The following is a 12,671-nucleotide window of genomic DNA, read 5'->3' as shown; positions in this document are numbered from 1 at the left end:
CCATCTGCCTGGTCAGGCCTGTACAGGCAGCCAAGCAGCTCGGCCCCTGCGCTCACTTCAGGCGGGGCAGGTGGATGAGACGAGCGCTGTGAAGGTAGGGTACTCACTCCCCCACCGTGGCTGGTCGGCAGTCTAGGAGGGTAGTAAGGGCCTTTGAGAATCTCGGGCCTGCCAAGCTCACCATGGCTGGAGAAAATCAGCGAGGTTAGAAAACAACTTGAGAGTTTCTGATGAAGTGGCATTCCCAGTTTCTACATGAGGCCTGGAGCAGTGCCTGACGTATGAATGAGTGAGTGAATGCATGAATGAAACCAATTAATCAATCAATGAAAATTATCAGAAGCACAAGACACGCATATCCAGCTGCCCTCAAAGACCCAGGTGGGCACCAATGGTTCATACCTGTAAGCCTAGCTACTCAGGAGGCAGATTTCTCTTTTTCTTTCTTTTTTTTTAATTGTCGGGGTAATATATAGGGGGGTTACAGTTACATTGGCCAGATAGGTACATTACTTCTCTTTTTCTTTTCTTGTAACCCCTCTTTTATAGATGGGCTACAATTATATCAGGAGGCTGAGTTCTGAGGACTGAGGTTTGAGGCCAGCCCAGGTAGGAAAACCCATGAGATTATCATCTCCAATTAACCACCAAGAAAAGCCAGAATTGAAGCTGTAGTTCAAATGGTAGAGCTCTAGCCTTGCATGGAAATGCTAAAGAACAGTGCCTAGATCCCTGAGTTCAAGCCCCAGTACCAACACACATACACACAACTGTGCAAAGTGCCTTGGGGGAGTGCTATGTGACCTTGACCAAGTGTCTTGGCCTCTCTGGGCCAAGATCACTTTGGCTCATCAAATAGGCCCAGATTTCTGTGTGTTTTCCTCTGCCCCTAAGTCCCCAGGAGTTTCCCTTTTCTAATCATCCCTTCCTTCCAGCCAGACCAGAGAAACCACTCTCCAGCCTAGCAGAAGACCAGCTGCAGTAGCAGAGCTGTCAATCAAGTCTCTGGTTTACCTGGACCTGGAGCAGGTTACAGACTTTGCCCCAGGACAAGGCCCCTTTGCGGGGCGGGGGGGGGGGGGGCTCAGCCCCACATTCTGTCTTCCCAGCATCTCAGAAGGAGGCAAGGCTGGGCAGGGCTAGGACAGGTGGAGCCTCAGCCGATCCATTAGTCATGGTTGGTCAAAGCCATGAAGTTTTACAAGGGGCAGGGTGAGCCCCTGACCTCAGGGGCTGAAGTGGGGCAGAGTAGGAAAGAAGGGAGGGAGGGAGGGAGGGAGGGAGGGAAGGGGATGAGCAGTCCTATTGGAAAGTATATGATAAGCACAGGAAAGATTTCCTAAGGAGAGGGAGACCCCTGGATATGTGTCCAGAGGCACAAATTCCTGGATCCCCACAGACCCTCCCTCTCACATATGTATATAAAAGCAAGGACACTGAAGGACTTGCCTCTCCCCTCTCGGCCCAGTCTTTTATGTAGCTCAAGATGGAACATGAAGGATTGACCCATGCTATTTTCCCAGGTGCATACAGACATCAGGCAAACCACCAGATAGGTGCAGACTGCCTGATGCAAGCAGGGTAATCCACCTAAGCCTGGCTTGTAAACATTCCATTGTGGGCCCAACCAAAAAGCTCCCTATCCCCCTAGACCTAATAGCTTCTTCTCCTTGCTCAGACCCTATATAATCTTGACCACAAACCTACCCCCTCACATAGCCTCCATATCTGTGGAAAGACTGTGCCCCTCCCCCACTGGCAACAGTCCTAGCCTGTTGAGTTAATCCAGTCTATTCCTTTTCTGTTCCCCTCCATTTTTCCTAACCAACACCAATATGCACACATAGCTAGACATATTCACATAAAAAAGGTTATTAGTTAACCCAAGGATCACACTGGATGGCCCCCCCACACACACACTCACAGACATTTGTACATCCGGGGTTCCTGGATGCCCCAACATGCAATGGCACACCCAATGTTCTCACAAGCACACAGAAGTGTACACACTTACATACAGCTTCTGGCCTGGACACAGTAGCAGCACACTACAGTTTCATGCACACACTATGTTTTGTGTACGTGGAAATGCAATTAACAGTCAGGCACTGGTGGCTCGTGTCTGTAATCCTAGCTACTCAGGAGGCTGAGATCTAAGGGTCCCATCAGGGCAGACAAATCTGAGACTCTTATCTCCAAATAAACAGCAAAAAGCTGAAATTGGAGGTGTGACTAAAGTGGTAGAGCACCCAGCCTTCGGAAAAAAAAAAAAAACACCTAAAAACAGCACCCAAGACCTCAGTCCTGATGAGAAGGAGGAGGAGGAGAAGGGAGAGAGAGAAGGAAGGAAGGAAGGAAGGAAGGAAGGAAGGAAGGAAGGAAGGAAGGAAGCCAGGTGCCTATAATCCTGCTACTCAGGAGGCTGAGAGACTAATGTTTTGAAGCCAGCCCAGGCAGAAAAGTTCATGAGACTTATCTCCAAGTAATCACAGAAAAGGCCAGAAATGAAGCTACAGTTCCAAGTGGTAGAGCCCTAGCCTTGAACAAAAGAAGCTCGGGGACAGTGCCCAGGTCCCAGGACCTGTGAAAGAAGAAAAAAAAAAAAGATAGGGGGGAGAAGCACACACTTGCATACTCAAACACAGGTACAAGTGGACTGTACACACCCATCCCACTGGTCTCCCTGCAGCTCTCCAACCCCAGAAGGAGGGGTTGAGCCCAGGAGGGCAGCCCTTTCCACCCAGCAGGCCTCTACCTATGTTCCTCCCGGCCCAGTCCCTCCCCACCAAGCCTGGAAACTCCCTGGACTTCCCAGGGGGTCAGCCAACCAGAACATGCCTGCAGACCTCTCAGACCAACAAACCTGCTGCAGATCTGGCCAGGAACTTCTCTGTTATCCAGAGGCAAGGAGCTGCCTATCCTCCTCCAGGAAGCCTGCCCTGCTAACCCCAGACTGCTCCAACTGCCTTTGGCATTCACAAACTACAAAGGAAAGGAAGGAAGGGAGGGAGGGAAGGAAGTTTTCAACATCACTAAAAATCAAGGAAATACTCTGAGTATGAAGGCACATGCCTTCATCCCACTAACAGGAGTTCTAGGTGGGCCCTGCCCCTCCCCCTGCATATGTCTTTGGGGAAGAGATGCTAGGCTGGAGCCCAGCTCAGCCCTCCCCCTGCCCCCAATCTATGGACCTGAAAGGAAGGTGCTGAAGCATAGGGGACCAAACTGCTACCTAGAAGGCCTTTCCAGGGGAGCACAGACAACACTGCACAGGCGAAGTACCAGGAGGGAACAGAAGGGCTGCTAGGACAAGAGGAGCTAATGGTTCTATTGGAGATGGAGAAGCAAGAATAAAACCCCCTACAGTCCCAGCTCTGTTGAAATTTCCAGGGCTCCTACTGGGACTGCTAGTAAAGAGGAAACCAAGTTCTCAACGGAATCAGGGAGCCTGAGCTCACACGCATCCCCTGGGTGAGGAGAGGGTTCTTCCCCAAAGAGGAAGATTCGTTTCTCACTGGTCAGATGCACAGTCTCTCAGTAGAAAGGGGACAAACAACAGCTCCTATGCAGCCCTTCAGGGCATCTCTGGTTTCTTAACTCATCAATTTATCCTGGAGGTCAAAGTTCTCCGGCTAGGGGGATTTCAGGCATGCACCTCTATACTCAGCAAGTATTTCCTTGATCCTTAATGAAATTGAAAACTATTCCTTTTTTTCCTTTCTTCCTTGGTATGTAGTCTGCCTGTTAACTGCTTATTCATTTCCTTTGTTGATTTTTTCTGAGGGACTGTTTTTTTTTTATTTATTTTTACTTTTATTTATTTAGGTCGGTTGTGGGACTTGAACTTGGCCTGGACGCTATCTCTGAGCTCTTCAGCTCAAGGCTACCGCACTACCCCTTGAGCCACAGTGCCACTTCTGGTGATTAATTGGAGATGACTCTCACAGTTTTTAGTTCCCGGGCTGGCTTTGAACCTCGATCCTCAGATCTCAGCCTCCTGAGCAGCTAGGATGACAGGGGTGAGCCACCGAGCCAGGCTGTCTTTTATTTTTATTTTTTGAGGTTGTCTATTCAGAAGAGTGTGTATCTGTTATGGATACTGTTCCTTTGTTGGATGTTGCAACAGATTCTCCAAGGTGGTGTTTTGTCTTCTGTTTCTGTTCTATATTGCAGGAAATACATTCTGAATATTTGTTCCTTTTTTTTTTTTTGGTCATGGGCTTGAACTTGGAGACTAGGCATTGTCCATGAGGTTCTTGGCTCCAGGCTATTACCCTATAACTTTGAGTTCCATTCCTGGTTTTCAAGTGGTTAGCTGGAGATAAGAGTATCAGAACTTTTGCCAAGCGGTTCAAAGCCAGTCCCTACACTAAAGATCCAGAGATTCTTATTTCCAATTCATCACTAGAAAAGGGGAAGTGGGGGTGTTGCTCAAGGCATAGGGCAGTAGCCTTGAGCTGAAGAGCTCATGGACAGAGCCCAGGCCCAGAGTTCAATTCCCATGACCACCCCCCACACACACACAAAGAGTATCAGGACTTTTCTGTCTGGGCTGGCTTTGAACTGCAGTCTTCAGATCTCAGCCTCCTGAGTAGCTAGGATTACAGGCCTGAGCCACAGGCATCCAGCACTTTTGTAGCGTTTTTGTAATGGATCATTTTTCTTTCTTTTTTTTTTTTATTTTTCTTTTGTTAGTTGTAGGGCTTGAACTCTGGGCCTGGATGCTTTGAGCTCTTTAGCTCAAAGCTACCACCCTACCCCTTGAGCCATAGCCCAAGTTATGGTCTTCTGGTGGTTAATTGGAGAGGATAATCTCACAGATTTTTAGTGCTCAGGCTGGCTTTGAACCTTGATCCTCTAATCTTAGCCTCCTGAGTAGCTAGGATAACAGGAGTGAGCCACCACCTGGCTGTGACTTGGATCTTTAGTCTATCTGTGTGTGTGTGTGTGTGTGTGTGTGTGTGCACGCGTGTGTGTGTGTGTATTGGTACTAGGGCCTGACCTACAAGATTTTGAACACTTGTTCTACTTTCTTTATCATGGCTATAGAGCTTTCTCACTTGAGTCATACCTCTAGTCTGGTATTTTGTTGGTCAACTGGAGGAGTCTCATAACCTTTCTTGCCCACCTGCCCAGGCTGGCTTTGAACCTGGATCTTCATGGTCTCATCCTCCTGAGGATTTACAGATATGACCCTTTTTTTTTGCCTTTTTTTTTTTTGCCAGTCCTGGGCTTGAGCTCAGGGCCTGAGCACTGTCCTTGGACTTTCTCAAGGCTAGAGCTCTACCACTTGAGCCTCAGCACCACTTCCAGCTTTTTTTTTTCTATGTATGTGGTACCAAGGAATCGAACCCAGGTCTTTGTGCATGCTAGCCAAGCACTCTACCGATGGGCCAAACTCCTGGTCCCTCACTGATTCCTTTTTTGATCGATGGTTCTCATCCAACCTGGCTGACTTCAAACTCAAAATCCTCCTGCCTCATTGTCTTCGGTGGTGACATTTCAGGCATGAACCACCATGCCTAGCCGCTGTTTTCAAACTGGCTGCTGGTTTCAGTTATTTAGAAATGATGTTGGTTGGCTGGTAATGTGGCTTAGTGCTTGCCTACCATGTATGCATGAAGCCCTGCATTCAATTCCTCAGTACCACATAAACAGAAAAAGTCAAAAGTCATGCTGTGGTTCAAGTGGTAGAGTGCTCGATAGCCTTGAGCAAAAGAAGCTCAGCGATAGTGCCTAGGCCCTGAGTCCAAGCCCTAGGACTGGCAAGGGGCGGGGTGGGGGGGGGGAGAGAATGAAGGAAGGAAGGAAGGAAGGAAGGAAGGAAAATAAAGAAGTGGTATTGATTTTATACCCTAATCTTCATTCTGCTACTCACTTAATTCTCATGTTAATTCTAAGTCTTTCACTCAGTTCTCTTAGAATTCTTTTCCTTCTTCTTCTTTTAATTCTATTTTTATAATACTGAGTATTCAACTGAAGTCTTCATATTTGAGAGCTAGGAGCTCTACCACTTGAGCCATGCCTCCAGGCCCCACCCCTCACTTTTATCTTATTGCACTGGTTAGAACCTTCAGAATAATATTATGATGGATTTTCAATAACAACTTTCTTGGTTTGAGTGGGTACTGAGTCAGGCACGGGTGGATCATGCCTGAAATCCTAGCTTCTCAGGAGGCCAAGGTCTGAAGAGGCTAAGTAGAAGAGTCTTTGACATTTATCTCCAAGTTACCATCAAAAAGCCAGAAGTGGAGGTATGGCTCAAATAGTAGAGTGTCACTCACAGAGTGAGGCCCTGAGTTTAAGTTCTAGTATACACACACACACATACACACACACACACACACACACACACACACACACACACACACACACACTGGATGGAGCTAGAAGATAGGGGTACCGGCAAGGGAGAGGAAGGAGGTAGGGACAGAGATGGGAGTAGAACCTGGAGATGTGCAGTTGGGATGGCCTACTCCAGGCGAGATCAGCAGGCAATTCCCACTGTGGAGTTGGTGGCGACGGGATTGGGAAGGCAGCAAGAACCAGGCTACAGACACTTGCAGTTCTATTTCCATTCTTTCCGCCATAAAGAGAAGCTATGGATCATAACACTGAACTGGGGAGCCCTCATCTCTACCCTCAGACACACGGACAGGATTCCTGACCCAGGGTGAGCACATGTGTACAAACACATGCTTATAAACCCAGGTGACACAGACACAAGCCTGGGACAGGGAGTAGATCCTCAGACACTGGAGAAGAGAAGTCACCCGTGTTGGTGGGGCTCTCAGAGGGACTGTGAATCGATGGGCAGTTCCCAGCAAGGCTGTACCAGTGGGGAGTCCTCGAGGGGTTCCTGTCACCATCTGTCCACTCCAGGCCACAAAGAACTCTGTCCACTGCTCTCTAGAACCCCCTTGTTGATTTCCATGTACATACATGTGGCCACCCCGCTCTCCTGACACACATGTGCATGTCCCAACAGGCCTGTGCCCCACCCATGAAGGCTGACATTCTGGGGTGCAGGTGGGGGCCACAAGATAACCCCCTCCTCGGCATGCCACAGACCGTGCCCGCTGGCAGGGATGGGGGGGCCTGAACTAGTGCAGGAGGTGGGAGGGGTTGGGGGGAGCCGGGGCGTGGCCAGGGCGGGCACAGGAGCGGGTACCTGTCAAACAAGAGCAAAGAAGCAAACTGGCTTCTTAGTCACCTTTCTCTTCTCCCCATTTCAGCAGCAGAGCCCCTCGGGGCAAGGGGAAGCTGATATCATAATTATTGGCTCACCCAGCCGCTGCCTCCCCTCACCTGATGTCAGCACAGACCCAGGACAGCCAGGCTGACGGACTGACAGACGGACAAAGCTCCTGCCCCCACCCCCTCCCCAAAGGCAGGCCCCCACGCCGACCTGCTTCACTGAGCAGGTAAGAGGAGACCCAACCTAAGTCAGCCGTGGAGGCCAGCAGGGCTGGGCCAGGACCTGGGGAGGGGGCTCCCCTTTTTAATGGGCCTCAGGAAAGGACGGGGAGCCTCTGGAGTCATCCCTCACTTCTCACTGCAACTCAAAGGAAGCTCAGGATTGGGGTGAGTGCCTAGAGCCTAAGGGCCCTCCGTCCCCCATGCCCCTTCCTCTCATATGCATCTGTTCTTGCAGTGGGGTGGGTCTTTATCATGGGGGGCTGGCTTTTGTGTGTTGATGTGGGTGTTTTACTCTGGGCTAGGAGGGAATGAAGTCCTGGAGAATTAGAGCTGAAAGACAGGCAGACAGACTCTGGGCAGAATGGCTGTTTCAAGAGGAAAGAGGAGAGCCCAGTTCTGGGGGCCAGAGGAGCCCCAAGGCCACACACGGGAATCACTTCATTTCTCTGGGCAGCCAGGGCAGGGGTGTGGATGGCTGCTGCCTGTGGGGAAGCCTGGCTTGCAAGAGGGAGCCATGCACCTGGTGGAGAGCAGAAGACAGGTGGCAAACAGGTGCTATGGCCAGGGGCGGATGCTGAGCTGGGGAGACCATGGCCCCAAGGGATGGGGAGCAGTTCTCTTCCTCAAGACCCCTGAAGCCAACAGGCCTAGTAGAACACCTGGGTCAGGCAGGGAGCCCATGGAGCCCTAGACCCTAGAATTGGAGAGAGAGGTGTCTGTGGACACTCTCTCCAGGTCCCGCCGCTCTACCTGAGCGAGTGGGGGTGGCTAGCATTCCCCTGGGAGAACTCCTGGCTCTCCCTTCATATTTGCCTTTCCTAAGGCACCTAGAGGTGTGCGGAGTTTGTTTGAATATGTCTGGTGTCAGGGCAGCACTGGCCAGCCAGAAAGGACCAGATAGGGGGGATCTGTCCCCTGGGGAAGTCAATTCATCCCGCCCATCCCTGGCCTCTGCATCAGTCACCTCCCCCTCCCCCTCAAAATCAGGGCTGCTCACTCCTCATTTTCCTAATTCCCTGCTAGGAGGAAATGTGTTCGGTCCTTCCCAGAGTCTCTCTGAAGTCCCTACTGCTGCAGGGTCCCATGCTAACTACCCCATATCCTTCTCATTTCCCCATTGGTGAACCTCAGCTGCTCTGGGCTGCTGTGATATTAGTATGGAGAAGACAGCATGGCACTGTAGTCTGGCTCCCACTGATCTCTACCAGGACCTCCCTTCCATCTTGGTCACTTCCTGATCTAACAGGATATAGGATCCAGTAGGACATCCCCAGTGGAGGGGAATGGGGTAACACTCTGCCCTGACCCCTTTCTCTAGGGGTCCTGTGCGAAGCTTAGGGTGTGCAAGGCAGGAACAGAACTGGGGTGGTCTTTGAGGGGGTGGGGAGGACAGGGACTGCCAGGGTTGGGGATTCTCCAGAGCTAAGGTGTCACAGGGAGAGGCACATGTCCTCCCCGCCCCACCCTGCCCTACCTGCCCCGTGCAGCCTCTGCCGAGCTCAGCTCTCAGCTCCGGGGCCTGCCGAGGCACGCTGTACCCCCAGGCCCCGGCGCCTTCGCTCGCCTCCCAGAGCCAGGAACCTGTTCGCCCAGGAATGCCAGGGAGTTCTTGGAGGACTTTATTTCCCAGGGGCTCAGGGAGCCCCAGGATCCTCTAGATCAGAGAGTTCTGAAAAAGAAGAGAGAGAGAGAGAGAGAGGTCTTGGGACTCTTCCTAGATCCCTACCTTTGTCTCATCCACACACTGACCCCATATTTCCAAACAGCCTTTGCCTCTCATCTGGAGAAGGAAGAAGGCTGGATGGGGGGAGGGGGAGACACACCCCTCCCCCCTCACCAAGCATAAGTTTTTTTGTCTTGTGCCATCCTCTGTCTCAAGGAAACTCCTTTACCCCCACCCTGGAAAGTCCCATCTGCCCTCTAAGAAAGTAACAATGCTCTAGCCCTTGGACTCTCCATCTTTACCAGCCAGTTTATCAGTCCATCCTGATATCTTACCTCCCTCCTACTGGCTTGAGTTGAGCCTGGTCTTCATGGACCACTAGAAGCCATGGCCTATGCCTGAATCAGGTTGTTGTAAGTCACACTGAAACCTTCGGGGAACTTGTGAACCAGCACCTACTGCCTTCTGTCATCTATAACAGCATTATATTCTACTAAGATTGGGGGACACTTTTGCTTTCCCCTGGCCATCCCCCCTCCCATAACAAAGGGATGGAGGAGACAGGCCTATAGGTCTGTGGCCATCTCTGCTGTGGCCTGGTTGGCTTTCTCAGTGGGAGAGACAGGTGAGTGTCAGGGAGATGGCTCTGCATCTTGAGTGGATCTTAGCCTTTGCAACTACAAGAGGTGATTTCCTGAACAGAAAGACAGCCACTGACCTGGGACGGATGGGGTGGGGTTGGGCTGGCAACATGCCTGGGGACAAAGAAGGACAAGGTGACCTCTGAGAGTGCATCTCAGGAGCACCAATCAGATGGGGCCTGAATAAACTGGTTCTTTCCAGTGTGCTCATCTCCATCCTCCTTCCTCATCTCAGTGTCTACCTCTGATTGACGCTTCTACCTCAGCCTCTCTTGTCTCCTTCCCAGCCCATTCTAGCCCTCTTCTCCAGCCCATTCTTCCTTCCTTTTTTCTTGCTTTCCCTCCTTGCTTCCTCCCTTCTTCTTTTCCTTCCCTCTTTCCTCCCTCCCTCCCTCCCTCCCTCCCTCTTTCTTTCTACATAATCTCATTATGTCACTCTGGCTGATCTCGAACTTGCAGTTCTCCCTTACTCAGCTTCCTAGTGCTGTAATTACAGACATGTACCAACACACGTGGCTCCATCTTAGGCAGCCCAGGCTGGCTTCAAACTCTTGGCCTCACGTGATCCTCCTCCTTCAGCCATCTGAGTGGCTGTGATTATAGGTATAGACCTCATCCCCCTCCCTCACTGGTTTCTTTTTTTTAGTACTGGAGATTACATTCAGGGCCTCTTGCTTATAGGTAGGTGCTCTACCACTTAAGCCACTCCCCCAACCCCTCATTCCCATTTTTAATCTCAACTCAGCTCCCTTCCTTTCCACCTCCTCATCTCTATCCCCACTTTACTTCCATCTATGCACCTTCCTCTCCCTCCCACCTCAGCTCCTTCTTCCTTCCAACCCCATTTCCCATCTAGACACTCCCGCCTTCTCAAAATAGACCTCCACGGACACCACAGAGCTCCTAGAAGTCGAGTAGCCCTCACTGTCGTCCCTGCCAGGTTCTCATCTCTTCTCCACGGTCTCTGAATATTGATGAAAAGCCTAGAACTTCCCCTGGGAGGAATGGATTGGATATGGATCCTCCTTGGAGAAACCCTCAGCTTCCCATCTCATTTGAGTCCTTACAAGCTAGATTTTGGCCAAAGAGTAAAAATGAGCTAAGTCTGATGTCCAGACAAACTGAAGGAGTGTGGCAAGGGGAATCAGGGAGAAGAAGAGAGACTGAGAGAGCCAGAGAAGCTGCAGTCCCAGCCTGTCTTGGATGAGAGGAGGGGTCAAGGAGCACAACTGGTCTGATCAGGCCTAGCCATGCCAGGGCAGAAGGATGGACTGGGAGCTAAGCAAGGAGGCCTGCTGGGTTGTTTAGGAATGACTGCCACTGTCATAAGCATCCCCCAGTCTCTACCCCGCCTGTGGCTTTTGCTTAGTCAGCTCAGATTAATGGGGCCTGGGAGAGAATTAGCTGAATCGTGATCTCTCAGAGAACTAGACTGGAGAGCCTGCTGTGAGTCACAGAGTAAAGGAAACTTGTGCTCTCAACAGGCCACTCTGGAAGTTCTAGGAGTGGGCACCCTGGAAGTGTTCCCCCACTTCTCCCCTTCCTGCCACCTAGAACCCACTGGAAGGCTGTGTCTTCACCACTTACCCCAACCTTACAGGAAGATGCAATCGGCAGCTCCCAACTCTGTCCATCCACCTTCAAGGCTCCTCCAGCCTAAATACAGCCAGCCTGGGCACCAACACACACACACACACACACACACACACACACACACACGGAATGGGGTGTGTCCTTGGAACCGGATCACCCAGAGACAATTGGAAGTCACACCTACACTTGTGAATTCCATAGCCATGGCCCAGACTGCACGAGTCCATCAGGCACAGAGGACATAGGATGCATACAGGGATCTCTCTCTCTCTCTCTCTCTCTCTCTCTCTCTCTCTCTCTCTCTCTCTCTCTCTCTCTCTCTCTCTCCTTCCCTCCCTGCCTCCCTCCTCACCCCTTCTCTCTCTCACACACACACAAGCTGAAGACTCAATCCTCAGGCTCTGCAGACTCTTCCCAGCGCAGGGCTGCGGTGACCAGGGTTCATAGTCAGTGCTGACTGGTGTCCCCAGGTTCTTTTGGAGGGGGATTCCGAAGCCCACATTGGCCCCCCCAAAGCAGGTGGCTTAGAGATGCCTATTTCACTGGACCTTCTCATGAAGGTCCCCTTGGTGGGCAGGGTTTGAGAGAGGAGACTCTTGGGGATGGCACTGCCAGGCCTAGAAGGATCTGGAGGTATTAATGGAGAACTATGGGGGGAGCCAAGGAAGTAGATGAGCTCTGAAAGGTTACTTCAAGATGGGTGCCGGTGGTTCATGCCTGTAATCCTAGATACTTAGGAGGCCGAGATCTGAGGATCACTGTTCAAAGCCAGCCTGGGTAGGCAGCCATGAGACTCATTTCCAATTATTCATCAAAAAAGTTGAAAGTGGGGTTGTGGTTCAAGTGGTAGAGAGCTAGGGGGGAAAAGCTAAGGGACAGTGTCTAGGCCCTACATAAGTTCCATTATAGTCAGAAAGACAAAATGAAAGGAAGGAAGGAAAGAAAGAAGGAAAGGAGGGAGGGAGAGAAAAGAAGGGAAAAAGAAAGCCTCAGAGCCTTGTTACTTCTTCAAGAACATGGCTGGGGGCTTAAAGTCAGCCTCAGGGAGTCCAGGCCCCCAGAGCAAGAAGCAGGCAGTTGCCTAGCAGGAAAAATCTCTTTCCCTGGTAGGGCCTCAGTTTCCCTCTCTGTCAAGTGGAGGAGGTGTTGAAGGAGAGAGAGTTTCTCAATGTACTTGCGCTTCCAAGATTTGGTAAGGACAAGAGCTAACTACTTATCCACCTCCTGTGTTGGACAGCGTGGGGGTTGGGAGAGACACACCGGTATATATTTTGTCTTGTACTAAATCTGTGTTATTAGTAGTGGTGGCAGAATTAATATCCCTAATAATAGATTGGTGATAATGAGCAGTCCTG

The sequence above is a fragment of the Megascapheus bottae genome, chromosome 17 (assembly GCF_031878675.1).
Source record: "Megascapheus bottae isolate mThoBot1 chromosome 17, mThoBot2.hap1, whole genome shotgun sequence".
NCBI lineage: Eukaryota > Metazoa > Chordata > Mammalia > Rodentia > Geomyidae > Megascapheus > Megascapheus bottae.
This window is presented reverse-complemented; position numbering follows the sequence as displayed.